Here is a 5,378-nt window from a genome sequence, read left to right on the forward strand (position 1 = left end):
CTTCTTCTTCTTCTTCTTCTTCTACTTCTTCTTCTTCTTCTTCTTCTTCTTCTTCTTCTTCTACTTCTTCTTCTTCTTCTTCTTCTTCTACTTCTTCTTCTTCTTCTTCTTCTTCTTCTTCTTCTACTTCTTCTTCTTCTTCTTCTTCTTCTTCTTCTTCTACTTCTTCTTCTTCTTCTACTTCTTCTTCTTCTTCTTCTTCTTCTACTTCTTCTTCTTCTTCTTCTTCTACTTCTTCTTCTTCTTCTTCTTCGTTACCGCATAAGAACAAGGCCAGACCTCAGTAAAAAGGAAGGATTTGATTTAGCCACTGAGCTTCCTCAGTGGCTAGAGTTTAGTCGACATGCTCCTAACAACAACAAAAAGGCCACCCATGAGGGAGAGAGACAGACATTTTTCACAGACAGATTTAATAATCGGTAAAGCAATGTAATTCAATTATTACATGAACTTCGGATGTTTAAACAAAACTTTGCAATTATACTTTATTCTAATGATTCCCTCTCATTTGAACAGAAAGTATGAGTTTTAAACAGCATTTTAATTGATTTCAATTTTAGGAACAAAAAACAACAAGGGGTTGCTACAGGTACCAGAAAACAAATCATGCGAGCGCTCAGATAGCGCTTATCAGACCAGCTTGTACACACAAACACAACATTTACTCACGCCTGTAAAGCTTTATCTTACAGTAACACATGTCACGTGAACTTCAACGTGACTTATCGCAGGTTATTCACCTTGTGTTGGAGTGTGAGGCCATTGTGTTGTAGATCGATGTGGTTTTCTACAGGCAGCAAAATAAGTGATGTTTGTCAATACTGCATGTGCTTAACCTTTGTAGAACCAGCTCTGCATTTCTTCCCGTTAGTTGTATATCACCTGACCTTTAAGAGAAATCCGTCTACCACCTTTGTCACACTTTTATATTTTCTTTACATCCATTATGACATTTACAGGAAATGACATTCTATGACAGGGATCCAGACAGACATTATTATTTGAAAATTCTCAGGCCGTTTTGCTGACTCCAGCTGAACTTTAGAGATTAAGCTCGGAGAAAATAATATGATATACTGCATGTGCATATCAGCTTTATGGAAACAATAAGGCTCATATAAGGCTGAGAAGCTGGGAAATCAACAAATAAGAAAAAATGGAATAGAATGCATCAGACAGCATTGACCCTCTTGGATATACCACAAACAGCATTGACCCTCTTGGATATACCACAAACAGCATTGACCCTCTTGGATATACCACAAACAGCATTGACCCTCTTGGATATACCACAAACAGCATTGACCCTCTTGGATATACCACAAACAATATAATGGTTGTTGCCCTGATCCTGTGAGATCACAAGTGGTTAACAAAATCCCAATCCAACGTAAACTAACCATAACCTCAACCCAGAGTGACATACTTCAAGTCAGTTTCCTCCCCCAAGCTGTGACCCTCATCAACCGGTCATGGGGCTCATAGGTATTACGTGACTTTGCATTGAGCCGAACACTGCACCTTGCCATGACCTCTAATACACCTCCACACAACAATGTACAGTATATACTGTACACTGTATATATTCTCCACGCAGCATCCCTCCCTCTGCTTAAATAGATATAGCCCCTCTGTAAATTGTATACTCCCACTGTTATCAGCAAATACTCCAGAGTTACATGTTTTACTGTATGTTTACTGTGTTTATATTGTACAGTGCCTTGCGAAAGTATTCGGCCCCCTTGAACTTTGCGACCTTTTAACGGACCTCTGAGACTATCACAGTGCAGGTGCATTTATACGGAGACTTGATTACACACAGGTGGATTGTATTTATCATCATTAGTCATTTAGGTCAACATTGGATCATTCAGAGATCCTCACTGAACTTCTGGAGAGAGTTTGCTGCACTGAAAGCACTGAAAGTAAAGGGGCTGAATAATTTTGCACGCCCAATTTTTCAGTTTTTGATTTGTTAAAAAAGTTTGAAATATCCAATAAATGTCGTTCCACTTCATGATTGTGTCCCACTTGTTGTTGATTCTTCACAAAAAAATACAGTTTTATATCTTTATGTTTGAAGCCTGAAATGTGGCAAATGGTCGCAAAGTTCAAGGGGGCCGAATACTTTCGCAAGGCACTGTATATCCTATATGATGTCTATGTGGACTTGTGTCTGTATTACGTTTGCATATTGTCTATTGCTGGCAGCACTTTCTCACTATGGCAAATTCTGGGCATGTGTAAATATACTTTGTGGCCGCTTCAGACTTTAACGCCTTTCCTACGCGCGTCTCAGTATTTGGTATTCAGATTTGATTCAGTCTCATAATGTACAGTGCAGATGTAGCTTCTTTGCAGGCTTGAAATAAATTTCATTCAACCGCTGAAAACCCTCCCACTTGCTGGCCAACAGATTTTCCTGTGTAGTTTTCATTGAAAAGGCTGTTCAGTAGGCCTACATGTATCTTAAGCTATATCTTTAAATACGGTGTACCTTTTAGTTATAATTTTGTCGACAGACTCACTAGAATATATGGAGAGAACAGGTTCAGAATATTAGGGATCAATGAAAGAAAGCCTTCTAAATATATGCATATTCATCCCCATCTCTACAGCCCCCCCCCCCCCCCCCCCCCCCCCCGCCGCCAATTATTTTTAATATAAATATACTCTAATCTTGTAGATTATTTAGGGTTAGAAAAGCATTTATGAATTTAAAAAAAAAACAGTTTTGAAGAGCCTTTGATTAATTCTGAAAATTGACCCATACGGTTCTTCAATCCATGGTAATGGTAATGTTGGAAGATTAGTGTACATACTGTAGAATTATAATAGGAATAATAATGTACAATAGTTGGCTATATTCTTGTCTATTGCCTGCACTAACCATGGAACTGTGTGATGACACAGCCAAGTGTTGCACCATGCATCGGGTTCAAACTGTTACGGCTTGGTCTGTGCTCCACAACATAACGATTTAATTAGCCTTCATGTCTTTTTTTTTATCAACTTCTACTAATGATCCTCAGCAACAACCACATGGCCGTGACAGTGTTTACAGAGGAAGCACACGAAGGAAAATAAAACAATGTAATTAAATGGAATGATATTCAACTGCCAATTTACTGTTAGAACTAACAGTAAATTTGCAGTTGAAAATGTGTGGTTATTAGGCCTAATGACGGTCAATACTGATAGTGGCTAATATTTAACATGATAGACATAGGAAACAGAGAAAGTCAGGGTAGCCTGTAATTAATACATTCTAGAGTGCCCATCCCTGTAAGTCAAAAGGCCGTACAATTTAAATTCTGCATAATGGCACAGCATTTCATAAACTTTTCTGTAGGAAAGTTGATATGTTGGTATGCTTCAGTTTGCTGCCATATGACTGATTTCAAATTTGTCTCCAGTGTAATTTTATATTTACAATGTCCTTACCCAAACGCATTAATCATTTACCTAGTGCATGGAAAATAGTGTTATTTATATATTTAAAAAATAAAGTAGATGCTTTTTCCACATGGAACCGGTAGGTTCGCTAGACCTTATCCTAGGTTTCCTCATGCGTAAAGGGGGTGGAATTATTAGGGAAATAAATCAAGGTCAGAATACGGTGTATTTGTATACACACCTCCGCCACACCTTCATTCATTTGATCTCCACCCCAAACAAACAGCGGGTGAATAGCATGCTATTCTCATGTTTGAATTCAATGTCAGAATGTGCATAGAGAGAAGAGCGCGTGAAAACGAAATTATGTCAAATTTAGGCTCGCTTAACTCGGTTCGGAATTCCCCTCTTGGTGAATAAAAGTGTTTCTGATTCCATTATAATTCATCTCAAATGCTAAAATGTGCCTAGGTTGTGTTCTCGTTTCCACAACAGGCCTAGAACACTGTGTAGCCTACTGTTTGGGCCAGATTATGGTTCTTCTTCTGACACAATATTGCACCCTAACACTGGTTTGAGTGCTGCAGCTGCAGTATAGGATAGCAGCCACTGCCATCGCACAGCCAGTGCTACTGTACAATAATGTGCTCATTATGTTTGTGCTCATGTAACATGACAGGATTATATTTTCCTCTGCCCTTTATTGCATCGGGAAGAATAATTTAATTCCAACTGGGACTCATGCAAAGACACTTAGTTAAATTAGCTCACCCACATTTTATGATAGTGGAGCATCTCACTGTGGAAATCCTGTTAGGAATTCATCCATGTGCTCCTGTTCTTCTGCTGGATTCATTTTAGATGACTTGCTCTGATAGTCACTAGGTGACAATGCAGCAGCCAACGTGTAGAAAAAGTATTATTCATATACATAAAAGAGGGAGAAAATAAAGTGTTCCCAGATAGGTGGATTAGGGGGAGAGAGCAAGAGAGAGGGTTGATTCTTTACAGAAGGCCTAATCACACGTGCACAGACGGAGCCCTGCACTCAGAGAATTCACTTGGCACATAATACATTTGATCCAGAAATTAGTAAAGAATGTTTCAATTCTGGCAAGCCATGGATTTAGTGAAGTGATGTTCATAGAGAGTAATGGGCAAAGACAGTGTTTATGTGAGGGAAATTAGCTGGTTTCTGGGGGTCGGAAGCAGAGGTATACGCAGGTATATGCCATATACAGTGCCTTGCGAAAGTATTCGGCCCCCTTGAACTTTGCGACCTTTCGCCACATTTCAGGCTTCAAACATAAAGATATAAAACTGTATTTTTTGTGAAGAATCAACAACAAGTGGGACACAATGATGAAGTGGAATGACATTTATTGGATATTTCAAACTTTTTTAACAAATCAAAAACTGAAAAATTGGGCGTGCAAAATTATTCAGCCCCTTTACTTTCAGTGCAGCAAACTCTCTCCAGAAGTTCAGTGAGGATCTCTGAATGATCCAATGTTGACCTAAATGACTAATGATGATAAATACAATCCACCTGTGTGTAATCAAGTCTCCGTATAAATGCACCTGCACTGTGATAGTCTCAGAGGTCCGTTAAAAGCGCAGAGAGCATCATGAAGAACAAGGAACACACCAGGCAGGTCCGAGATACTGTTGTGAAGAAGTTTAAAGCCGGATTTGGATACAAAAAGATTTCCCAAGCTTTAAACATCCCAAGGAGCACTGTGCAAGCGATAATATTGAAATGGAAGGAGTATCAGACCACTGCAAATCTACCAAGACCTGGCGGTCCCTCTAAACTTTCAGCTCATAAAAGGATAAGACTGATCAGAGATGCAGCCAAGAGGCCCATGATCACTCTGGATGAACTGCAGAGATCTACAGCTGAGGTGGGAGACTCTGTCCATAGGACAACAATCAGTCGTATATTGCACAAATCTGGCCTTTATGGAAGAGTGGCAAGAAGA

Source organism: Oncorhynchus mykiss, chromosome 2 (assembly GCF_057628025.1).
Source record: "Oncorhynchus mykiss isolate SJ-2025 chromosome 2, ASM5762802v1, whole genome shotgun sequence".
Classification (NCBI taxonomy): Eukaryota; Metazoa; Chordata; class Actinopteri; order Salmoniformes; family Salmonidae; genus Oncorhynchus; species Oncorhynchus mykiss.